The sequence below is a fragment of the Saccostrea echinata genome, unplaced genomic scaffold, assembly GCF_033153115.1.
Source record: "Saccostrea echinata isolate AGI-Se365-2 ecotype Australia unplaced genomic scaffold, CSIRO_AGI_Sech_v1 ptg000033l, whole genome shotgun sequence".
In the NCBI taxonomy this organism is placed as follows: Eukaryota; Metazoa; Mollusca; class Bivalvia; order Ostreida; family Ostreidae; genus Saccostrea; species Saccostrea echinata.
In genome coordinates, this window is record NW_026889782.1 from 35,589,517 (window position 1) to 35,616,917 (window position 27,401).

Sequence of the window (27,401 nt, forward strand, 5' to 3'; positions counted from 1 at the left end):
TTACGTAATAGAACACTCTTCCGGCTCAAAATAAAACGGAGAATCCTCACAAATAAAGGGAAGTTTTAGTCCTTCTTCTCCTGTATAGTACGTGTAATTCCTTTTAGTAACCCAGCGCCACCTACCGTCGTTATGATAAGTCAAAAGGAGGCCAAAGATAGGATCAACTGCCGTCTCACCCTCGTCCTTTGGATTCCAGTTCTGATACGTCACAGGTGTCCAATTATGAAAAATTCGTCTTTCATTGTCAAATGTCAAAACATTGGCGCAGAATGCAAAAGACCCATTCAGATCAACTTCTGTAGAAAAAGCAAAGAAAATAATATCAGTATTGAAATACCGATATCTGTGTCATAACATATAAACGTTCTATATTCCATTTATATATTTTGTTTGTTGTTCTACACCCATACCCTTTAAAAACTTATAAATCGATAAAATTGAATTTATGTATCGAAAACCAACAAATGTTCAAAGGGAGAGTATCCCATTTGCGATCTAGGTAAAAAAGTATAATTTTCTGAAACATGTAAGCATAAGCCAATCTAGGCATAACTAAAATTCAATTTGAAGAACAAAGGAAAATAAGTATCGTTGGATGGTGATTGAAACCATAATCAAGGTCTTTTAAATGGAAAAACAATTGAAAAATTACAAATTTCATACACTGCAATAATCTTTGTTTCAAGATTTCAATGAAGCTAGTAAACTAAAAGTTCTAAAATTTAAATTTGAGGAATGCAAAAATAAGGGGGGAAAATATAAGGAGTTTATACACTAATATAGATAAAAACCAGTTCTTACTTCTACCCAGTTGCAAATTAGAGAAATGAAGGAATGTGAAGTGATAGATTGAATAATTACCCGGATGTATACGGTTTACCCCTAAAAACCTTCCATATCCGTCCCCATACCAGACCAGAAGCTCTTCACCCGGTTCTACGTCACGTGACGTATATAGAAGATGATGCCCTCGCACGTTATAGGGATGACATTTTCTTGCTAATATTTGGAGGGAGAGTTCACAAATCTTAACCAGTTACTACAGGATGGGTCTTCTGCATCTATGTTATAAGTACCATCGGTCCCCTGTTTATCTACCTTTAAAAAATCTTAAATCAGAAGAGACTCCATTGTGTATAAAATATTTACATACGGTGAGGAAATGCATGAACATTTAAGATGTCTTTCCGAGCTTGCAGGAAAGGCTCTAGAAGATGCGATTGAATTTAACACTATTTAAATTTTCAGAACATTAACATCTAAATTATTTTCATTTCCAAATATTTTTCCTTAAGATACTTTGCAAATTAGAAAAAAGTTCCTATTCTCATGAACTCCCGTGGGATGAGTTAGAATATTTCCATTGTGAAGATATTGAAATAAAAAATATAGTGCATTTTTTTCCAGAAATGATCGTTGAATGAAAAAAATATGTGGTAAGTCATTAGAAAATAATGTAAATATAAGAAATGAATTTAGTTTTTGAGAATTCATGAGGTTTATGAACTACAACGCTTCACGCCTGCATATTTATCATGAGGCGCTAACTATAGTTCATGTCCTGATGAATTCTCAAAAATTAATTTCTTTTTTTTAACTGATACTTTAAACATAAGTTCAACATTCATATATTGTACTGACTTTCCTTTAACAAATCATCATATGGATCAAAACATTAGAATCTTCGATACAAATGATTGATTATAGATTAAACTTCGATACAAATGATTGATTATAGATTAAACTTCGATACAAATGATTGATTATAGATTAAACTTCGATACAAATGATTGATTATAGATGAAGTTTTTCTTCTCTTGTAGTAATTTTAACAGACTTTTTGATGTCAAACTTTTAGATGTTCATTAAAACATTCTTTTTTCAAACATTGAATATCGGGAATATATAGAATGTCCTGTGTGTGGATGAGATATTGTACTTGATTTTGGATGATTCTTCAGATAATTTTACCTGCCATGAGTAAAAATCATCTTTCCGGTCTACAGTGTGAATAAGTCCTTCATAAACCCCGAGGATCGTGAACTTCGGTACGAAGGTTTCTGCCCATTCGCCCATTCCAGCCCCGGAAGTGACGAAAGTTTTATGGAGAATCCAGGTGGCGTGGTAAGGTTAGATCGCTGATGTGGAAGGGAACCTAGAGGAATCTTACATGTACAAGATAATGTCAAGGACACGAAACATAGGTCAAGGACAAATAATTAAATAATTTTATGATGAGATGTATGGAAATAACGAATAGTATTCGAGCTCATTTTGCTGTATTTACATCCACTGAATATCGTCTCCTTTATTTCTTGAGAAAGCCATAGCCATTTATCAGACAGTAAACACCGTTAGCATATCACCTCTACAGATTTCTTGAGTAGTGGCTGTTCCATCAATGAAACATACAATGGCGTACATACCAATAATATACAATTCCATCTATTTAATTCTACTTTAAATGATTATTTGTACAACTATAAATATAAACAATAAAACGTCTTTTTTTTTGTTTGTTAGTAGGGGAATTAACGTTGCAGCTATTGTAGAAAAAAAAATACGCTTACGCTGGTAATGCATTTTCTCTGCAGCAGCTGCAACATTAATTCCCGTACTAAGAACCAACGAAAGCATTTTATTGTTTAAGTACATACCTTTGCATTAGGAATGTGTCTATATTTAGAACTTTTTACACAGTGTTTAATGTAATCTGCACAAACTGCAAAGAAAAACAAAATTGTACTAAGACTGTCCTAGGTATGCAAAGCATAATATTTTCAGTCGAAATGTATTATCCTGATAAAAATGTGTTAATAACATCGGTTTTGTTAATACCATAACAAGTCTCTTGCTTATAAAGCAGTGATTTTTTTTTTTCTTCAATGTTTTTTTTTTTTTTTTTTTTTTTTTTTTTTTTTTTTTTTTTTTTTAAATCAAGTGTGTATTAGCTAAACAGAATGGAGTTATTTTAAGAAAGTGATACTTTATTAATTCACCATGAAATTGATTAACGTGGATAGAAGTATCGAATTTTAAATTTGTGCACACGTTTTTGACAAATTAATTTAATAGAAAATACTATATGGACAAGCATTCAAACATGTACATATACATTACGTTTGGATTACAAACTCTTTATGATCAAAGAAAGAATTTTTTTTGCGCGTGAGGTATGAAATGAAGGTCAGGTTAAATGAGGTGTGAAATAAAAAAAAAAAATATAGGATGAGGTGTGAAAGTAGTTTAGGTAGTGAAGTTTGAAAAGTAGACCGAGTAAAGCGATACGTGAAATGTAGTCAGGTGACGTAAAATGTAGTCAGGTGACGTGAAATATAGTCAGACGACGTGAAATATACTCAGGTCACGTGAAATTAACTTGGGTTCTCATACGGAACATCAACATTTTTTCATATCAGTAGTATAAGAAGCCTGGAGGGCCGGGTCAACTGAGTGCACTTTTGTCCCCCCAGATCCTGGATGGCCGGGTCAACTGAGTGCACTTTTTTTTGGCCCCAGATGACCGGTTCAATCTAGTATACACCCTGGAAAAACCCAAGAAAAAAAGGGGGGTCTACGTTTGATCTACGTTTTGTGCTGAGTCAGGCCTAGGCAATACACACAAAATCTTGGCATCGATTCAAGTATACCATTGTGACGTCATGTGTGTCATTCACACAGAGCTCTATTTTCTGAAAACGGAAAAAACAATAACACAGTCAAAAAGTGTGTAAGATGATTTATTCAAGTAAAAATGTACATCATATTTACTTTTTCTTCTGGAGTTTCAGGGTCTTCTCCGTCTGGGTAGCAGGAAGTTTCCTCTTGTTGTTAATCTGCTTTTGATCCTGACTAGTCTCTATTTTCTTTTCTAGATTTCCAATCTCATTCATTATCACTCCTCTAAACACACGAATCTCAGTAATCATGTCTTCTTTAAACTCACAAATAGTCTGTTGAAGTATCTCCATTACATTGGTCATTTGATCTAAGATATCGCATATCAAACTTCTTTCATTTCCTTCAATACTATCCTGTGTCTCTGGTAAGGTTGCAGGTGAATTCATGGACTTTTCCTCTGCCATATTTTTACGTCTGTCTAGTAACAAATGCCCACTAAGACTGATCCTAAAATTTCCAGCTCTGCTTTATATACCCTTTTGTACGTACTGTGTACGTCTCAATACTTAGTCTTGGATCAGCGAGCTACCTAGGCATTGTGACGTCATACACTGTATAAATACAGCCTTTCTCCGACTTTCAGCTCATTTTGTTGTCAGATCTATCAAGATGAATTTTGATAGTGCCTTGAAACAATTGTTACATGCACAACAACTTATGAGATGGAAAAAACGGGAGAAAGAATTAGAAAGAATTATTTCTCGACAGAGAACTAGAGAATTAGTTCTCAGGAAAAAAAATGCGAGATTAATGGAAAGATTAAAGAGAGCCAAAGCCAACCGAGCTCAACATCTACAAGTTTTAAGGAATCTACCTGAAGAAGAACTACCCTCTCCGTCTTCATCACCACCTCATTCACCACCACCACCACCGAAGCCAAAGACCATTTCCCAGTATTACCAAGTGAGACTCAATCAAGCTAAGCATTCCAGAAAATTTAAAGCTAAAGAAGATGTCTACAGTGTGAATTTTAAAGAATTTCCAGAGGAGGAAAACAGAGGCTTTGTTCGGCGATTATTTAGAGACATGCTACAGAATGTCAAATATCACATGCAGTGTAACCCTAACGATTATGTACGCCTGAACATTCACCACCCTTCTCTGGATTCCGACATTTGGTACGAGTTTACTCAATGTAAACATTTAAACGAGGACGTCATTTTAAATAAAATAGAAGCCGTGCAACAATCCAAGAAAGATTTTAAACTGGGAGACGGGTCTATGGAATTCGACATGTTTCACGTCAAATATCCAGAAGGCAGTGGTGGACAGAATACCAAACACCTGATGGTCAACAAGGAGAGTTTTAAGAAAAATAAACGATGCATCGTTCAGATCGACAATCCTTGGGATAAATTTTGTTTAGCTCGAGCCATTGTAGTCACCCGGTTACACAGTCAAAAACCGGAAAATCCAGAGAGTTTAGTTGAATGGGAAAAATTATGGAAACGCATGAGGTTAGGAGATGTAAGAGCTAATGACCAGAAAAACGAAGCCCTAGCTCTCATGGAACAAGCCGGGTGTGATATTCATCAGCCTTGTGGACCCGAAGAATGGGGGAAATTACAACAGGTGTTAGCCCCTCACTATCGACTGAAAATATATCAGTTTAAGTCCAACTCCTCTAAACTCAGTTTGGAGCCCATTTATAAAGGCTGCGGAGATGGAACTTATTTAAACATTTTGTTAGACGAGCATCATTACGATGCCATTTTGTCTATGCCAGGTGTGACGGGCAATCAATACTATTGTGATCATTGCGATGTGGGGTACAGGAACATTACAGACCATCGAACCAAGTGTCCTTACCGCTGTTCATTTTGTTTAACGGACACTCCCTGCCCTCCAGACGGGAGCCACATTCAATGTTATCAATGCCAGGGATTTTTTTCAGAGCAGAACTTGCTACGAAAACCATTTACGACCTCACAGTAAGAATACGGCCACAACAGTATGCAGTTTAATGGGACGATGCGAGCATTGTGAGGAATGGATGCCTAAACAATTACTCCCTCATCATCATTGCGGAGGGCAGAAACAATGTAAGATCTGTAAGAAAACTGTAGACACGGATCATCAGTGCTACGTTCAACTGAAGCCTGAGAAAAAGAAAAAGAAAGGCAAAGAGACATTACAGTTTTATATTTATTTCGATTTCGAATGTACACAGGAAAACGGCATCCACGTCCCTAATTTATGTGTGGCACACCGCGTATGTCAACATTGCGAACACTTACCCATAGAAGATCCCTGTCCTCACTGTCGACATATGGGACCCCGTCAACACGTGTTTAAAGGGCCAGATACCTTAAAACACTTCATGGACTGGTTATTACAGCCCGACACAGGGAATAAGAATTCCGCCTTATTACACGACGAGGCTATCATCATTGCCCACAATTTCAAAGGATATGACGGACAGTTCATTTTAAATTACCTGGTGCATTCCGCCTGCATGACGCCTACAGTCATCATGAACGGCAGTAAAATCTTATCCATGCAAATCTGCGGATTGAAATTCATCGACTCGTATAATTTTTTACCTTTTGCTCTGTCTAAAATGCCCTCTGCTTTCGGATTCACCGAACTGAAAAAAGGGTATTTCCCTCACTTTTTTAATACAGAACAGAACCAGAATTATGTGGGGCCTTATCCACCGGCAGCATTCTACAATCCGGACGACATGTCTATAAGTGGACGACAGGCTTTTTACCAATGGTACGAACAACAAGCCGGAAAAGTGTTTGATTTTCAGAAGGAATTTTTAGACTATTGTATTTCAGACGTCGATATTTTACGACGATGCTGTGCTCAGTTTCGAGCCACTCTCAAGACCTTGGTCCATGTAGACCCCTTCCAGGAATCTATCACTTTTGCCAGTGCGGCCAATTTAGCTTACCGTCGAGGATTCATGCCCGAAGATACCATTGCCATCATTCCCAACATGGGGTATCAGCCTGCGCGTCAATATTCCGCCAAAGCCTGTCGGTGGCTAACCTGGATGAGTCACCAGAGCGGATCTCACATACGACATGCTAGAAACGGAGGAGAAGTCAAGATCGGAAGTTATACTGTAGATGGATACCAGGAAGCTACTCGTACCATCTACGAATTTTACGGATGCTATTGGCACGGATGCCCTACTTGCTATCCCAATTTACAGACCGAAACTCATCCTCACCGGACACAATTTACTTACCAGGAATTACACGAGGAAACCTTAAGGAGGAATACGGTCTTAGAGGAAATGGGGTACTCCGTACATAGTATCTGGGAACACGATTTCGATCAACAAGTACAAAGAGATGTGGCATTACAGAATTATGTACGAGATCTGGACATTCCAGATCCTTTGAACCCCCGAGAAGCCCTGTACGGAGGCCGCACGAATGCTACACGCTTGTATTGTGAGGAGGGGGACATGAGATACGTGGACGTCTGTTCCTTATACCCTTACGTGTTAAAACACAGACCTTTTCCCCTAGGCCATCCTCAGATCATTACAGACCAATTCCAGGACGTGAGAACTTATTTCGGTCTCATTCACTGTCGGGTCTTACCACCCCGAGGCCTCTATCACCCCGTTTTACCTTATCGCACAGGAGGCAAGTTATTATTTCCATTATGTCAAACTTGTGCAGAACAACAGGACTCTACTTCTAAACATCGATGTCAACACACAGACCAGGAACGCAGTCTTACAGGTACTTGGGTGACTACAGAATTACATAAAGCCCTAGACATGGGATATACCTTAGAGCGGATTTACGAGGTTTGGCATTTTCCAGAAAGCAGTCAAGATTTATTCAGATCTTACATCGATACCTTCCTAAAGATCAAACAGGAAGCTTCTGGATTCCCACCTGATTGTCAGACGGAGGAACAAAAACTAGATTACATTCGTAAAGTAATAGACAGAGAAGGCATTAGAATGGACCTGTTAAGTATAGAAAAAAATCCTGTGCGAAGAACGATAGCCAAACACTTTTTAAATTGCCTGTGGGGAAAATTCGCTCAACGCCTGTTATTACCTAAAACTCGATACTTGACCGAAGAAGAGGAAGTACAGCAACTCCTACAAGATTCGACCATTGACATCAAAGGGCTAGAACTCTTAGAAAATAAAGAGCAGCCCGAATCTGACATGATGCTGGTGAATTATCAAGAGAAACAGGAATTTGTAGAAGAGTGTCCCTTCGGAAACGTGGTACTGGCCTGTTTCACTACCGCTCATGCCCGATTACACCTCTACGAGACTTTACAACCTTTAGGAGATCGGGTCCTTTATTTCGATACGGACAGTATCATATACCAACATAAGGAGGGACAATTTAATCCTACCCTTGGCCACAGTTTAGGAGAATGGACCGACGAATTAGACGGGGACCACATTATCAAATTCATGTCAGGAGGTCCTAAAAATTATGCTTACCTCACATCCAAGGGAAATTCCGTGTGTAAAGTCAAAGGATTGACTCTTAATTATCGGGCTTCCAATATCGTGTCACCAGAGACATTAGAAAAAATGCTCAAGAAAGAAATGGATGAAATCCAAGTCTGTTATCCTTACAAAATACAGAGGACTCGTCAACATGAAGTTAATGAATGATTATAATACTTTACCTTATGGTTATTAAAAAACTGTATTTCAAAATGTGTTTTTATTATTTGGGGAAAACCCCTAAAATATGAAGGGGGTTATAAAAAGGGGGCAAACATATTTGAACACTTCAGTCATGGCTAATCATTCTAGGGAGCCAGAGGGGGTTCCTCATTACCCTAACTATGCTCTGCTCTTAAAGAGAGAAGCTACCTTTAAAGAGGGATGGCCCGAGTCTTTAAAAGGATTATTACCCAACCTAGCCAAAGCCGGATTTTATTACAGGGGAGTGGGTGATAAGACCACTTGTTTTCATTGTGGTATGGGTTTTACCAACTGGGAATCTACAGACGATCCTTATGTAGAACATGCGTATTGGAACCCTAATTGTCCTTACATCAATACCTATAAAGGACGTGAGTGGGTGATGATCGTATTCATAAACCATTTACTCCGGGTGGGATACAAAGTTTCACCTGAAATTAAACCTCTACTAGAGCAAACCTCTACAGAGATTCAGGCCACAGGAAAATGTCACATTTGTTTAGAGGGAGAATTACAAATGGCTTTACTCCCTTGTGGACACGTATGTTGCTGTTCATTATGTGCTCCCACCTTCCGGTATTGCCCCATTTGTCGATCCGATGTGAAGAGAACTCAACGTATATTTCTGTGTTGAATAAAAAGGATTGAAACCCTATTTTTCTCTTCATTTATCATCATGCAACCTGACGAGACACTCCCGTCTTTTCAATTAAAACACGAATTTACCATGGTGGTAGCAGGACCATCTAAATCGGGGAAAACGGAATTTGTTAAGAAATTAGTGGAAAATTTACATTGGATTACCCCCATGCCACAAAAAATTGTCTGGTGTTATCGAGAATGGCAACCTGCTTACACTTCTTTAACAGATCAGGTCTCCTTCATTCGAAATATTCCAGAAGACGATGAGAAATTAGTAGCCAATTTAAGTATTCCTCACTTACTCATTTTTGACGACATGATGGGAGGAAAAGCCATCGAATCTATCGTGGATTGGTTTACCCGTAAAGCGCATCATCGGAATACCAGTGTGATTTACATCACTCAGAATTTATTTGATCGGGCACCACAACATCGCACTATTAGTTTGAATGCTCATTATTTAGTGTTGTTTAAAAATCCCAGAGACAAATCTCAAATCAGTGTCTTGAGTCGACAGTTAGCCTTACCTCATTTGATGTCAGCCTATCAAGAAGCCACCAGTGTTCCTCACGGGTATCTCCTGGTGGACTTGAATCCAGACACCCCAGACAAATACAGATTGAGAAGTCGATTGTTTGAATTGTTAACTATACACATGCCACAAGAGTATAAATAAAAATGTACCAACATTAAACTTGTCATTTATCATTATACAATCGTCATGGGTCGACCTCTCTCAGCCAAGAGTAAATTAGTGAAAACGTTACGACGTTTACAGCGGGAGCGAGATCCTGCCAAGCGAGCCCATTTAATCGAATTAGGGCGTAAAGCTTTATTGAATTGGTTTGCTATGGGAGCTCGAAATTTGATACGTGGGGTCTTACCTATCAATAAACAGACTCAAAAGTTTATTAATAATCATCGTCAAGATTTAAGTATCATAGCCGATAAGTCGGCGAGTGATCAAGACAGAAAAAATGCCATTTTAAAACGCGGAGGAGCCGGATTTCTAGGCGGAGTCATCATTCGTCATTTATTTAAATGGAATGCACCTAAGAAACGACGTGTGCGTCGTTTAAAAAGTGTGGTAGTGCGAGTCAATAATAAGAAACAAAGAGTATTTCCAGATTGGATGGTCCGAGTAGGAGGAGCAGCTCAAAAGACCAGAAAGAAGAGAAAACCTCCTAAGAGAAAACCTCCTAAGAGAAAACCTCAAAAGAGAAAACCTGCTGCTCAAAGAAAAGGTGGTAGAAAGAAAAAAACGACTCCCAAAACTCCAGCTCAACGAAAAGCCATGCCTGAAAGTTTAAAAAACGAAATCAATCAGTATTATAAAGAATAAAGACAAAAAACTATTGGGGAATTATTAAAAAAACAAGCTGAAATGAGAATGGATCGTCCTATGGGACCCATAGGCAGTCAAAGAGCTCCCGATTTAGAAATGTTTCCTCAAGTCAATGTGGGAATTCCCTCTCCTAGAATTAAAGTACCCATTCACACTCCTAGAATTAAAGTACCCATTCACACTCCTAAAATAGCACGCTTTCAACCTCTGACCGCTTCTACACCTCAACTTCCTAAAGGAATGAGATATAAATGCCGATATTGTTCTAAATTCTACGTCACCCAGAAAAATAGAGACAAACACGAGAAGGCCAAACACGACATGTATGCTCCTCCTCCTTGAGAGTATAAAAAGGGGAGAAACCTAGGACATGTCCTCATTTTACCCCCAGGATGGCTAAGAAGAAGAAGAAGAAGAAAAGATGCTGTTCTACACGATTAAAACCTCATTGGCCTCTTTTAAGAGTGTTATCGGACCCTCACTATTCCTCTCCATTAAAGACGGGTATTTTAAAACATTGTTCTGGAGATTGTATTCTCAAAATCTGCGAGATTGTTTACAACCTATTAAAAGGAGTGTTACCTCTTAGTTCGGCTCATAAACGAAAACTAGCTCCTAAGAAACACATCTTCGGGAGACTGGTCAAACCTCAATCTGTTCAGAAACGACGAGCTTTATTACTTCAACAAAAAGGAGGAAACATTTTACCCTTATTAATCTCAGCAGCACCTTTACTGTTAGGTGCCGGTCAATCCGTCTATAAAGTCCTCAAGAAGAAGAAGAAGAAAAAAATATGAGTCGTAAAATGGTGTTAGTTCCTGAAGTCTTATTAAATGATCTCAAGGCCAAATTACCCAAACCTCCGGAATTTCAATCCACCATCAGTTTAGGTCAGGCATTGGACGAGATTACAAGACGTGAAGATTTAACCCCAGAAGAAAAAGTTGCTTTATATGGCCAGGAACTTCATCGATATAGGAATTATTTACAACAAGCTAGACAGGAACCTATTTCTAAACTGAAAATTCCGGCAGCAGCTCCAGCCCCAGCAGCAGCAGCAGCAGCAGCAGCAGCTCCAGCCTCAGCAGCAGCAGCATTACCAGCAGCTGAAATTGACGATGAAATTCTTGAAACAGTGAATAAAAACATGAAAAGAAAAGCTGGATTATTATTAAATCATTTAAAAAAAACCCCTAAAGTATTAACTTGGAATAAAGAAGGTGAAATTAGTTATCGAGGTCAAAAAATTCCCGATTCTACCATTGTGGATTTAATGGCTGATAGTATGAGATCTCAGTCTCGTAAAACTCATCCGGTTCCTACAGGATTAGAACAATTTGCTCAAGCTTTAAAAGAAATGCGTACTCCTCTAGAATACGTGAGCAATGGAAACCTTATAAAAGCCATGCAGAGACCTGGAAAAATCAGTACTCCTAAAAGTCACGAAATAGACGATAGTGGATTTTCTTCCTTTTTTGACACTCCAGTGAGTAGACCCCTAGAAGATCGAGGAACCGTCATTAAAAAATCCATTTCAACCCCTGTAGGGACAAGGGTAGGATCCAGATATAGTCCTTTAGCTCGAAAGAAATTAAAAGCCCAAGTCGAAGAAGACATTAGATCCTTTAAAGCTAAAAAGGAAGAAGAAAAGAAGTTAGGACAAATCGATGAAAATTGGCTTTCATTGCCTAAAATATGAAAAAGAAACAAGTAGAAGATATTTTAAAAGAGATTTATTATGATCCTAAAAGAGGGTACGGAGGACTACAAGCTTTGTATCGTCAGGTTAAACCTTTAGGAATTTCCCTGAAAAAGATTCGAGAATGGTTAAAAGAGCAAGATACTTATACTTTACATAAACCCATTCAAAGAAAATTCCGGAGACAACAGACTAGAGTGACCGATATAGACGAACAATGGCAATTAGATTTAGCAGATGTGTCCAGTTTAAAGAAACATAATGATGGATATACGTTTTTATTATGTGCCATTGACGTCTTATCTAAATATGCCTGGGTAGTGCCTTTAAAACAGAAAACAGGAAAAGAAATGATTCGAGGATTACAAGAGATTTTTCAACAAGACGGTCGACGTCCCGTCCGCATTCAATCGGATCAAGGAAAAGAATTTACTAATCGAGAATTCTTACAATCTTTTAAATCCATTCATTTTTTTACTACTCGTAATACGGACACTAAAGCTAGTATCGTGGAAAGATTTCAGCGTACACTCAAAGCACGCATGTGGCGTTATTTTACTCGTCATAAAACCAGACGGTATGTAGAAGTTTTACCGGATTTAGTGTATGCTTACAATCATACCTATCATAGGAGTATCAAAAGAGCCCCAGTTCAAGTAAATGCTTCTAATGTGTTAAAAGTCTGGAAAACTTTATATGGGATATCGAATCAGAAACAATTTCTTAAACCTCAGTTTAAAGAAGGAGATCAGGTCCGCATCAGTAAAGCCAAACACACATTTGAAAAAGGATATTTACCTAACTGGACCACAGAACTGTTTACCATTTCTAGAAGAGTTCCTGGAAGGTATCCTTACGTGTATAGAGTGCAAGATTATAACGGAGAGGAATTAGAAGGGACTTTTTACGAAAAAGAATTACAAAAGATCATTAAAAAAGACGACGTGTACGAAGTGGAGGAAATCTTGGGGTATAAAAAGCGACGCGTCGGGAAAAAAATCATTCAAGAAGTCAAAGTTCGGTGGAAAGGATATCCTCCTAGTTTTGATTCATGGATTCCCCAAACGGATCTCATCAAATAACGCCTCATTGGAAATTTTGTGGAGAGAATATTCCTCGAGAAGAAATCGTTTATTTCGCCCAATTATTTATCTGTGTCTCTCTCATCGTCACTAGTTTGGTCATGTTAGCTTTACATGATCCTAATCGAGAATATTGGATGGTATGTGTCAGTTCTTCAGTGGGTTATATCATGCCTAGTCCTACAATGATGCATCATACCCCTAAGAAGACCACGAATGCACAGGGTTAATGTCTTAAAAAAATAAATACATCACAGAGTATGTATATATATATATAAAATGGGGAAACAAAAAAAAAGAGTCATTTCTGATCTGACTGAGGATAGAGCAACATGGATTTTTTAAGCTCAGAGTATCGTTGGAAAATGCAAGAACATACAGGTTCCACTAAAAAAGGAGAATGGATGAAAAATAAAGATGAATGTATCCAATATTTCATGGATAGGAATCCGGGAGAAACAGGAGTCAATGATGTGTACCTGTATAAGAGAATCAAATTACCGGACCATGAATGTGGACAACTTATAAAAGTAATATTAGGACCATGGCGACCCCAGTATCAGGAATTCAAATGGAAAGTAAAATACGTTTTCGCTCACAAACCAGAGGGACCAGCAAGGACTTGGATTCAAGGGAAATGGATGGAAGAAATCCGTGATTGTATCAAAGATTATGTAAATAAAGTGCTCAAAGAAGGATACGACATCATGGACTGCGCTTGTGAAACAGAATATTTGTACATGAGGAGAACTTTTCCTATTCAAAAAGAATTATGTCAAAGTATTCCATGTTTGTTACTTTAATGTTATTGTGAATTAAAAATTTAAAAAAAAATGTCTTATTTTTCTCTCTCTCTCTCTTCAACTATAACATTTTTTTGTGACACATGACGTCACAATGCATACCGAGCTGTGATTTGAATCGATGCCAAGATTTTGTGTATTGCTTATGCCTGACTCAGCATAACGTCAATAAAACGTCCACAGTAGTATCTCAATAAAAAAACGTAAGTCCAACACATTTTTTGCACACCACCCCCTATAAATAAAAAGGTATATAAAGCTTAGCTTTGGGTACACTGAGCTCAATCATGATTTTTTCGTGGAGACTGATTTATTTGATTGACGTAGAAAAGTATTACTGTCATTACTGTGATAGGAAAATAAACCAATGGCGTACATTTACGGTGTATGATTATCCCGGATGGCATCACAGAACTTATCGAATTTGCGAGCATTGTGAAATGCCTTTTCCTCACTGGTTTGTGGATGATCCCCCTTCTATGGAGACCTGTGGATGTAACTGGTGTGTGAAATATTTCACATGGAAGTACGGGGTAGAGAATATGGTGCCCTTATGGGTCAAAGTAACGAGAAAGAGAGCTTTAAAGAAATGCCTGACTTGCTGGGAGGAAAATACGGAGGGGAGATGGAAGTGTCAACAATGTCGACAGTATCCTTGCTGTGGGAAATGTGTGGAGAACTTTGTCAAGACTTGTTACAGACTTTGTCCCTTATGTAGATATGAAGGAAATAAATCATAAAAAAAAAAAAAATGTTGTTGGGTTTTTTTGAGATACTAAAAATAGATTAGATAAGGTTATATATAAAGAGGTATGACCCAAAAATTATTCATTCTGAAAAAGTCAAGTGTAAAAGTCAGACGCCAAAAAAAAAAAAATGCAGTATCGTTGGTATTGTGAGAGTTTATTTGGATGTATTTACATGCAGGGACCCTGGATGAAAACTAAAATAGGAGCCATCCTAGATTATTTTGAAAATCATCCAGGAACATCGACTCAAGATGTGTGGTTAGAAAAAAGACAGAAATTCTTACATCCTAAAGGATCTAAGGTGAGGGTCAAAATATACCATCATTATCAACAGTACAAATGGTTGATCCTAGGTCGTTGTAAATTCCAGACTCGTGTGGTTCTGGCTGAAGGTGAATGGTGTTGGAATATAGAACACTGTCTTCGTGATTTGTTCTGGAACCAGCAAAAAGATGGACTGAGGATTCCTAGCTATTACTGTCCTACAGAGTACCTGTATTGTCGTATTCCTTTTTCTCAGATTAAAGATAGCTTGGAAAACGAAGAGGGTCAGTGTTTTGAGACTGTGATTCCTTACAGATCCGAAGAAGAAGAAGAAGAAGTAGTGTAATAATATGTCCAATTAAAATTTTAAAAAACAAACAAAAAATAGTTGTTATAAATAGAAGGGTCCTAAGTTATTTTATCTCAGTATCTCACTGAACATGGCCGAGAGCAGTAGTTTTTACATGACTTTACCCAGTGATGGGTCCATGCAATCTTTTCCGAGTAATACGACGGCTCAATTTAAAACGTTATTACCACAAACAGTCGATTTAACAGATGGACAATGGGAAGTGGCTTTAACAGAATTGATGTATCCCATATCATTGAAAAACATCACAGAAGAGGAAGCTTATTTTGACATCCTGCTTCCTCAGTTTTATACTTCAAAAGTCCAACAACCTAATGTGTTTAAATGGGATAGATTTAAAATGAAAACCATAGATGCGATGCCATTAAGTCAATGTCCTGTCCTATTAGATTGGGCCCATACTGAATTTGGTAATCTCATAACAAAAGACCAGAAAATGGAAATTAAGCGAATTCACTTTAGACCAGGGCCCTACATTCATCCCATGGCTTTAACAAGTGAAATCAGTCTTGGACTGGAAAAAACTTTGAAAAAATTATGGAAGTTTTTAGGTGATTCTAAAAAAGAGAGTGATTCTAAAAAAGAGAATGCCATGAAATTAACCTATCATGACAAATATGATAAAGTGATGTATCACTTTAACGGGAGAGAACTTAAAAAATATCCCTTATGCATTCGTTTCCCCACAGCTTTAGCTTATAAGCTAGGAATAGAAAGTAAGAAAGTGATGCTTCAGAACCATACAGAAACCAAATGGATCAACGTTAGTTACATGGGCAACAATACCGTAGATTTATATGAAAATCTGAAATCCATGTACGTGTATTGTGACTTGATTGAACCCCAGACGGTAGGATCCAATGCTTTGAAATTATTAAGAGTGGTTCCTTGTACACTCAATCTGGAAGATAAAAAAACAAGCTAAATGGGAACCGGTTCGAGCAGAATATTTGAAACTGAGTAAAAAACATTTCGATAGCATTGAGATTCATATCATGACTCCTTTAGGGACTCCCATGCCTTTTTTAAATGGAAAATCAGTCGTGAAACTTCATTTCAGAAAAGTGTACTGAGATGAGTGTACATCTTTTTTGTTACATCTTATTGGGAGTGATCACTTGTCTGATATGCTGTCTGTATTGTATTCAACCTCAAGACAGGAGGGTATAAAAGGAGTCCCTGGAGTGCATTTAAGTCAGTCTGACACGAGTCATGAAACATGCAGTATCATCCCGGATTATTGAGACAAAGAGGACACGGACAATTTGTCTATCATAAAGGTTTATTACGTCAAAAAGGATACGGTGTTGTAGGTGGAATTCTCTCTGGATTGGCTGGAGCCCTTACCCCTAATCCTATTGGATTACCATTACTAAATCTTATTCCACGCACTTTGCTTCCATCGCTATTTAAAAAAAGATCTCAAAGAGGAGGAAATTATATAGAATTCCTGTCGGGAATGATACCGAACTTACCTATAATATCCCCGAGTTATAAAAAATCTCAAAGAGGAGGAAATTTTATAAACTTTCTTTCGGGAATGGTACCGAACTTACCTATAGGGATGACTTTAAAAGAAGCTGTCCAATTAGGCTCAGGCCGGCGGCGACAAAGAGGTCGAGGATTTCTTAAAGATTTAGTCAAAATGGGTCGTAATCAAGCCTTGATTGCCGGAGCTAAAGTAGGAGCAGATGTGATTAAAAAAAGGAAAAATATCAAAAATGCTCTTTTAACGCATGGACTCAATGCCGTTAAAAATACAGGCTTATTTGCTCTCAATAGAGGAGGAAGTTTAGCTTTTAAAAAGATGAATAAGAAAAGTCAAAAAGGTAAAGGGAGAAGAAAAAGAAGAAGACGGCAGAGAGGCAGAGGAGTTTTGAGAAATTTATTGAAAACAGGAGCTAAACATGCCTTGACTGCTGCTGCTAGAACAGGGTTAGATGTGTTAGAAAATAAGAGATCTTTAAAAGACGCTGTTAAAACACACGGAGTACAAGCCCTGAGATTGAATCTAGGTAAGAAAAGAAGAAAAAAGACACCTGTGTTAGCCCGAGGAGGTCCTAAGAAGAGAAAAAGGGGTTTAGATATCTTTGATTGACACACTATAAATAGAGGAGTCGAGTGAGATTGACCTTCATTTGTGAAAAATCCATCCTAGTAGACAGACATCATGTTGCAACCAGATTCCTGTGCGTGTGGGATGAACAATTTAGAATTGTTCCAAGTCCCCCCGACTAATATTGCTTTAGAAGACTCCAAATGGGAAGAATATTACCCTATTTCCAGTACTTTAGATTCGGATACGGCTCCTATCGAATTTGAAATTAATGGACAAGGAGATCAATATCTGGATTTATCTCAAACGTATGTTCAAATAGTGTGTAAATTTACCAAAGACGATGGTACTTATCTGACTGGAGCTGGCAGTACTTGCGCCCCGGTGAATAATATCTTCCATTCTTTGTTTACGGAAATCGATCTCAGTGTCAATGGAAAAATAGTGACTCCTGGCACCGATACTTATCCTTACAAAGCTTATCTGGAGAAATTACTTTCTTACAAACCCAGAACTTTAATGACCCAGATGAGAGCTTGTAGTCTGTGGGAAAAAGATACAGCAGGACACATGGACGAAGTAGGGGTAGCAGACCTTGGAGTGGCTCAAAATAAGACATTTAATGTAACCCCAGGTGTAAATAGTGGTGCCGATACTGTGACCATTAACCAACCTATCGTCCCAGAGTTACCGGCCAATTCTAAAAACGAAGGATTTAGAAAACGTCACCAGGCTATCAAAGATAGTAAGAAAATAACCTTGTATGATCGTTTACATCTGGATTTATTTCAACAAGACCGATTTCTACCGAATGGAGTAGATATCCGTTTGAGATTTAATCGAGCTAAACCTCAGTTCTATATGATGATCAAAGATGGAAGTACGGGAAAAGTCAAAATATTGAGCATGATCTTATGGGTGAGAAAAGTCAAACCCACGGCCGTCATGATGAATGGTATTAATCAAAGTTTGAACACTCACAGAGCTAAATATCCATTGAGAAGAGTCGAAGTGAAAACCTTTACCATACTCACAGGAACACAATCTAAAATCACGGATCACCTGTTTCAAGGCCAGATGCCTAAACGCATCATTTTAGGTTTTGTGGACAATGCGGCATTCAACGGAGATAAAACTAAAAATCCGTTTCATTTTCAAAACGTGGGAATTAAGAAATTAGATGTCAGTATTAAAGGAGAGACCATGAGTACTCGTTGTTTCGAACCTAATTTCAATGAAGATTTATATCTGAGATCTTATCTGAGTTTATATCAAGCACTGGGAAAATTAGGAGAAGATTGGGCCCCGGACATCACCCTAGAAGAGTATAAAAACGGATACACTTTATGGGGCTGGGATTTCACGAAAGATCAAGAAGCGCAATCGGATAAATTCCACATCATAGAAACCGGAAATCTGAGAGTAGAAGTCCAATTTACGAACAATACGGTGAACACCTTAAATTGTGTGGTGTATGCAGAATTCGATAATCTATTAGAAATCAACAAACAGAGAGAAGTCAGTATTGATTATTAATGGATACAGGACAGTTAAAAGAAGTCTTATCCAGAGAATTAAAGAGTTCTTTTGGTGGTGTGTACCCTTTAGATTTATTACCGGATCAATTAAGACCTCAAGAAAAAGCCATTGTGGTGAATACGGATCCTCAAGATAAACCTGGAGAACATTGGGTATGTTTGTATTTGTCCAGTCCAGTCATCGAATATTTTGACTCTTATGGATTTCCTCCCTTACAAAAAGAAATTCAAGATTTTATCCATCGTCAGGCTCAACAATGGATTTATAATCCGTACCGATATCAAGCTTGGAATACAGATGTATGTGGACAATATTGCGTGTATTATTTACATCAAAGACACAAGAAGAGAAAAACCGCAGATGAGTGGTTATTCCCCTTTGACCATAGTACAGCATTACAAAGAGATCATTATGTAGCTGAATGGTTTAAAGACACTTATCATAAAAGACCTACGGGTCATGGACAAACTTGTCAATGTTTCTATCAAAATGTATTGTAATTGTTGTTGTTCTTGTTATCATTAAAAGAATTGAAAATCTATTCTTGTTTTGTTTTTTTTTTTTTTTTTTGATAAAAAAGGGGTTTCCCCATGATACTAAATAGAAAAAAAAAGGTATAAATACAAGGTGTAAAATGAAAAATATATCAGTTATTGATGTGTCTTAATCATGAGTAACACGTCTAGTCAAGAAAAGAGTAAAATTCAATTTGGAAAGAGTGTTCTGAGAGAGGAAGATGTGGATAAAGGTATACCAATTCAAATACAGGAGGATGGAACTATTGAGATCCTTTCTCATGAAAAATATAATCAATTATGTCCAGAAAAGGATAATGATGGGAGAGATTACATTGAAAGACCCTTGACTGCAGAAGAAGAATATACCCATTTATTACCAAAAACAGATTATCCTGAAAGACCTAAAAGAAGCTGTGTCCAAAAAAAAAAAAGTATTTTGAGAAAAAAAGATTGACACAGGATTGTAAGAGAAAGAATCATGGTAGAATCTGAATAAATCATTTAAAATTATCTTTGAATTGTTATCTATATAAAAAAAGAAGTGTCACCAAAAAAATTTCATTGTTTCAAACATGAGTCTGACAGAAGGATGTGTCATGGAAATCAGAACTCAATTGTTGAAAGATATTAAAACTCATTATGAGAACCAACATAAAGAAGATCCAGGCAATCATTATATTGCTAAATTTAAAAAGGAGAGATTTAGAAGAGCTGCTAATTGGATATTTAATTTAACTGGAGGTCACCAGGAAGATATAGATCAAATCATTAGAAGTGATTATCAATATTTGATCTTACAAAATGAAATGCATCCAGAAACAGGAAAACTTCATCATGTGAGAGGACTCCTTCAAATGAAACACTGGACCCATGAGAGAAACATGTACAAAATCATTCATGGGTTAACCTGTTTTGATATGTCTCACAGCACACCAGAATTAGAAAGAACATTTTATAAGCAAGGTGACAACTATGAAGAATATGGGACTTTAAAACCTGAAATGAGAAACAAAGAATTAATTCCAAGAGATTGTAGATTTACTTGAATAAATAACATGGAGCTTGTGTGTGTGTGTGGTTTTTTTTTTTTTGCCTAGACTGTGAATCACAAGTATGACGTCATAATATAAGGTTTTGTGTAGTGTCTGACTCAGCATAACGTAAACAAAACGTACAGAGTAGTATCTCAATAAAAAAAACGTAGGTCTAACATTTTATTTTTTGCACACCACCCCCCTGAGGGTATAAATACAAAGGTGTGTAGATGATCATGATCAGTTGACCCTTACCATGAGTCAAAGTCAGTTTGGAAAAAAAACAGAGACTATGGATATAGAGGAGGAGAAACAACAGTTATTAGAAAAAATAGAGAGTATGAATATAGATGAGGAGAAACAACAGTTATTAGAAAAAAGATTGATCATGCATATGGAAGAAGAACATTACAGTCCTCAAAGAAGAATGGAAGTGAAAACTCTGGAGGAGGATGAAGAACCTTGTAATGTTTACTTGGGAGAAAATGAGAAGATCCATGACCCAAAGAACCCATTCAGAGATTATCCAGTGGCTACTAATTGGACATTTGTCATCCATGATGTGAGGGAAGAAGAAGACATAGATATGTTCATGAGCTGTGAAGATCAATTTCAATACCTGATCCTAGAAAAGGAAATTCATCCCTGGACAGGAAAAGTGCATCAAATCAGGGGATTCATTCAAATGAAAAAAACCTGTAGGAGGACTGAATGTGGCTAGAATTCACTGGTTTGCAGATTTTTGTATGTCTCACAGTACACCAGAATTAGAAAGATTGTTTTACAGGCAAGGTGACAACTATGAAGAATATGGAATTCTGAAACCTGAGAAGAGAAATAAAGAATTAGAGTCCAGAGATGCATATGGGAAATGGGAAATTGGTGCCTGGAGAGGTTTCCTGGAAAAGAAAGAGAGAAATGATTGAGTATATGGAAAATTCAGATTAAAAATTATTTTTAAGAATTTTATAGTTGTTAGTTATTTTGTTCAGGTTGTATATATAAAAAGGTGTGACAATGAAAAAAAAAATATTTCCAAACATGAGTTTACAGGAGATACCAGGAGATTTATTAAACTTTCCTGTAGAAGCTATTGTACATCAATGTAATTGTTTGACTGTAAAAGCTCATGGATTGAGTCAAAGTATAGCTATGAAATACCCCAGAGCTAATTTATATGCGACCCGCAGACCTTTAAGGTCTAGAAATTTAGCCCTAGAAGAAGATAGAGGAATTCCAGGCACCCTTCAAGTGTTTGCTTTACAAAAACCTGTAGTCATTTGTCTGTTAGCTCAATGGGATTATGGCACAGGACATTATAATCGCCTACCTTATTATCAAGATACACCAGAAAATAGAGAAAAATGGTTTCAAGCTTGTTTACAAGAATTGGGCACTTTACCTTACCAGACTTATGCCTTTCCTTATAAAATAGGATGTGGTTTAGCAGGAGGAAATTGGACACATTATAGACAATATATTGAACAATTTGTACACACTTATCAAAAACAAGTGTACATTCTTCATAAACATTGACTGTGTGTGTGTGTGTTATAAAGATTGTGTTATAAATAAATAAATAAAAAAAAATGTGTTTATGTTATTTCATTTTAAAGAAAAGATTCATATTTTACAAAAAAAAAAAAATAGTGACCTGGTGTTGATAAGTTTCTATAACCTTGAATGTTTTAGAGGTATCTATTCGAATGATTAAAGTGGCCCTTAAAAGGGCCGTTGATACGTTTCTATAACCTTGAATGTTTTTTAGGTATCTTTTCGTATAGGTATCTATTCAAAATAAGTGGCCCTTAAAAGGGCCGTTGATACGTTTCTATAACCTTGAATGTTTTTAGGTATCTTTTCATATAGGTATCTTTTCAAAATAAGTGGCCCTTAAAAGGGCCGTTTCTATAACATTGAATGTATAGAGGTATCTTTTCGAATCATTGGAGTGGCCCTTAAAAGGGCCGTTGGTTGATTTTTTTTTATCAAGGGTTTACTCCCTGAGAGGCCTGCCTCTACCTCTGCCTCTGCCTGAGAGGGGAGGTAACTGGTTACCGGTCAACGGCTCCATAAAGTCTGGCCTTCCGGGTCGGGGTAGAGATGACTCTCTTGGAGGAGGGGGTCTCAATCCTCGCCCGCGAGCTGCATATCTCGAAAGCCTGCGTCTACACAGAGGGCAACATTGGTTCATCTGTACCAGCACAGCTGAACACTCGAGACAAGCCGGTCGACGGCGACACTGACAGCAGATGTAATTGGACATCCGATCCTCCTCCAAGCAAACTGAACAGGAATCCAGCCTGCCTGCTGCAACTTGAATCCTCCATCTAGGAATTGGCCCCGTAGTACTCACACCTGGTGACATCTCCGGGGTCGGGGGTGGTGGTCTAGCCAGTTCCGGGGAAGGTGCCCAGTCATCGTTGACGGGAGGGGGCCAATCCGAATCAACGGATGAAGAAGCCCCCTGTCCAGCCCAATCGTTGTTAACGGGAGGGGTCCAATCCGAATCTACGGAGGAATCTCACTGTCCAGCAGCTGCTCCCGGGGGATGACTGGGTGACCAGGTAGGAGTTGGTGGTCTTCTTGGAGGGGACGGGCTTCTCGGGTGGTCCTCGAGTAGTTCCGGACTACTCAGAGGGGCCGAATAAGAAGCAGCAGGTGTTGAATCTGTCCTCCTCCTTCTCCTTGGCTGGTCATCTTCGTTAGTAGAAGACCTATGTCGTCGTCGTCTTCGTCGTCTTCTTCTTTCTTGTCTCCTTCCCCTAATCATGTCACTGGCTAGGCCCAGGGTAGCTATCGGCCAGCGAGCTAACTCCCTGCCGGTGGCTACGTCTCTGACGATCCAAACATTTTCAATCTCTACCCCTGGAAATATGTAGAAGTTTTGGACATCGTCCTCAGCCATACTGATACGGTGTCAGCAGAACTGATACTAACAGAATGACACCGAGCTCTGGCAAGCTGCCGTATTTATGCGCACATCACGAGCGTAAAAGAGAGCACCCTAAACCGAGAGCCAAAAAAATCATGGCGACGTCAAATTGTGTTATTTTGTGCTTCACAAACTATACATTGGAGTGAATAACTTATTATAGGATTAGAAATACTTTCAAACATCTTAACCCTAAGACGAAGGTAAGTTTCAGGCATGATTTCATAGTATTTTTGATGCATGACATTTATCTGTCGTCTAGAAAAGAAGCATTGATGTTGAACCGAAGGGCTAAAATCGGGTCACCTGAATACATAAAATAAGTATTTTTACCTTTTTTAAAGTGTGATACAAGGAAAAGTTAATCTATACAATGAGATTAAACCTAGAGAAAAGTGTTGATGCTGTTTTTAAATCAAAGGAATGGTTTCAAGTGTAAAAATATAGCCAGAGTCGGTTTAGGTATAGACACAAGAAGGCGAAGGTCGGCCATTTTTTGTAGAAAATCACTGTATAGACTTGTTATAGAGAATATAGGATTTTTTTAAATCGTGACCTTTTTCTGACTGGAATTTTTAAATAAATCAAATCAGTTTAGTTGAAAAACAATTTGAATCCACTTTATTTCCAGTGGGTAGGTCTAGATGTTTTATAAATAACGATAAAACACAGCGTCTTATTACAAGGCACAGCATTTTATACACATAGGCATGATTTTTTTTTTAGGAATCCTGAAAGATTTTGAGATAAAACAGATTAGTTTTAAAATCAATTTGTATCTACTTTAATGGAAATGGGGATAGATTTTTTTTTTCTGACTAAACAAAAAAAAAATCTCAGCGTCTAAAAAATCTCAGCGTCTAAACCAGGGCACAAGATGGCGTCATATTTGTATAGAAATCATAACAAAAGACTTATTGTGGTTGACATCCTTTTATTTTTTATTTAATAATTGTTCAAATTGTCGAATTCTCCTCTGAAATCGTAATCGATCGGCTACTATAGCCATCCATGGACTTTTTCGATCTTCGGGTGGTAAATGATAAATTTCATTTAGGCTGGTATCAAAAGTTACACATTTCTTAACATGTCTGAAATTTCTACATATTTCATCCCGTATTGGATGCATATTTTCTCTACGGCTTCTATTTCCTTCCAGAGTAGACATACTTTGCTCCCTTCGGGATGACATAAGAAACTGTAAGGTTTTCCTAAATAGTCGCTCATTTTCATCCCGTACTTTTTTTCTGGTAGAGTCTTTTTGATCCGTTGACAAAGGAAATGTATAATGGCTAGTCTCCCCAGTGTCGGATGATGTAATAAAGCCAGGCATTGTAACCACAAGTCCTGAGTATTTTCTATGATGGTCGTCGCTCTCTGGAACACTGGTTCCGCCTCCGGGGGTAAAGCTTCTGGATTTTTCTCGATACATCGCATTAAAAAATCATACCCTTCCAACACTAAAGAGTGAGTGTGTTTATGTGTTGACATGATAATCAATTGTGAAGAAATGACCAGAAATGTTTTGTTATTTATACCCCTGTTATCTATACAAGACGTACACAGAACGTACAATGTACTGACTCAGCAATGTACTGACTCAGCAAAACGTAGATACAACGAGAGAGGGGTAGTAAGCGCGAGGGTACAAAACGTAAGTCAAACCTATTTTTGCACACGAAATTCAAAGGGGTATATAAACCAGAACTGGAAATTTAGGATCATTCTTACTGGGCACTTGGTACTTGACAGACGTAGAAATATGGCACAAGCAATGATGAATTCCGTGGAAAATCGTAATTATATTCCAGCTAGCAATGAAGGATTAGGATATGCTTTACCGACAATGCCTGACACGCAGAATCCCATCGGATTTGATCTGGGACTTTATAATATGCCTGAACCCATGACAAAGGAAGATATGGGCATCTTAACCACCACTTTGGATGGCATTGTCAACATGCTGACTCAACTGAAAGAGTACAACACCAGTGAATTTTGTTTGATTCGTGGGAAATTGTCCCGATTAGAAGTTAAAGTTGCTAGAATGGAAGAAAAAATGAGAGGATACGAGAAAAATGAAAACACAGGAGCTGCCAAGAAAAATGAAAACACAGGAGCTGCCAAGAAAAGTAAACAGACAGACCCATGTTTCATATGTAAAAATTAGGACACTGGGCTCCGGACTGTCCCAGAAAAAAAACAGAACTTATGCTACAAGTGTGGAAATTTTGGACATTGGGCCCATCAGTGTACAGATGACAGTATGGAATTACTCAAAGAAGTCGAAAAACTGGAGAAAAAGGCACAAGAAAACAAGACCACCCAACATAAAACCACTCCCCAGGATCAAAAGCAGATTAACAACAAGAGGAAACTTCCTGCAACCCAGACGGAGAAGACCCTGAAACTCCGGAAGAAAAAGTAAATATGATGTACATTTTTACTTGAATAAATCATCTTACACACTTTTTGACTGTGTTATTGTTTTTTCCGTTTTCAGAAAATAGAGCTCTGTGTGAATGACACACATGACGTCACAATGGTATACTTGAATCGATGCCAAGATTTTGTGTGTATTGCCTAGGCCTGACTCAGCACAAAACGTAGATCAAACGTAGACCCCCCTTTTTTACTTGGGTTTTTCAAGGGTGTATACTAGATTGAACCGGTCATCTGGGGCCAAAAAAAAAGTGCACTCAGTTGACCCGGCCATCCAGGATCTGGGGGGACAAAAGTGCACTCAGTTGACCCGGCCCTCCAGGCTTCTTATACTACTCATATCTTCAGAGACCATTTCTGCCAACAAACTGTTGGAATTTCGATGGGCACTAATTATGCTCGGTTATTCACAGGCACTTGGGGTATGCCCCCCTCCCGTTTTTCCATTATTTTTTTTTTCATTTTGAATCTTTTTATTAGCCGACCTGTTTCTATATGAAGCAGAATAAAACTTCTACATGAGAAGAAGAGAGCACTTGCTTTGGCCTTCAATTCGATTTTCAGAAATATTGACGACGTATAATCAGTTAACAATAGTTACTTCCATTCATATGTCGACTCGATCTATCCCAGTGAACTTGAAATAAAAGAAGCCTGTCATATTTTTTTCATATTTAGAAAATATGGTGATAGATAATACTCGATAAATAAGGAAATATGACGTTGTAAGAGCTAAGATCATCTCATTTGTCATACAACAAGTTGTTAGTTGACTGTTACAGTCAATCGTCAGTAGTCAGTAAAACATTCAAGTAAAGCTGGTAATGTACTTTTAACGTTGTAAGAACAAATGAAACGTAAAAATCAGTAACCATACAACACTATTTGAGATAAGCTTTAAATCTGAAGTATCACTTTCCCTTTATTGACTCTTCTTTGCTTTTTTAAAATCATTTTCCAAATAAAAATCTTATTTATGATTAAAATGTGCAGAAACTGACAGAAATGGCCAATTATCTAGATTCTTCTACAGAAACAATAGCAATTTATTCCAGTAAGAGTTATCTCCCTTTTCAGGCGGTCAATGAACCCTAATACTTACAGTTCTTCTTTTCAGTCTCAACACCCCATTCCCTCTTAGCAATCTTAAAAAGCTCCTGTGAATGCAATAGAATGATGAACGTTATATATGCTGGAAGGTATATTTAATAAAAAAAAAAGTATTTTGCGAGGAAATGATGGAAACGCATGAATTTTGAATTTTGTTCTTACAATAATTCAAAAATAAGTATTAATCTCTCTCTCTCGTTCTCTCTCTCATCTATCTCTCTCTCTCTCACTCACACAAATCTCTCTCTCTCTCTCTCTCTCTCTCTCTCTCTCTCTCTTACCCATCATAACCGACTTGTGAGGAATTGGACGGATGGAATATGTTATGGGGAAAGTGCTTTCCTATTATGTTTTTATTTAAATAAAGGGCAATTTTTATAGAAAATATCTGTTTTGATGTAGTCTCTCCTTTCTTATCCTAAAAATTACCCATCTGTCGTTTCAGTATGTAATCAAAAATTATGGGGAATGTTTTTTATCACTC

The 27,401-nt window shown here is 37.6% G+C and overlaps 1 pseudogene; it reads right to left on the reverse strand.

The window, feature by feature from the left end:
• On the reverse strand, positions 1–27,202 carry LOC133198487 (histone-lysine N-methyltransferase PRDM9-like; annotated as a pseudogene).
• Positions 27,203–27,401: the final 199 nt, after the last annotated feature.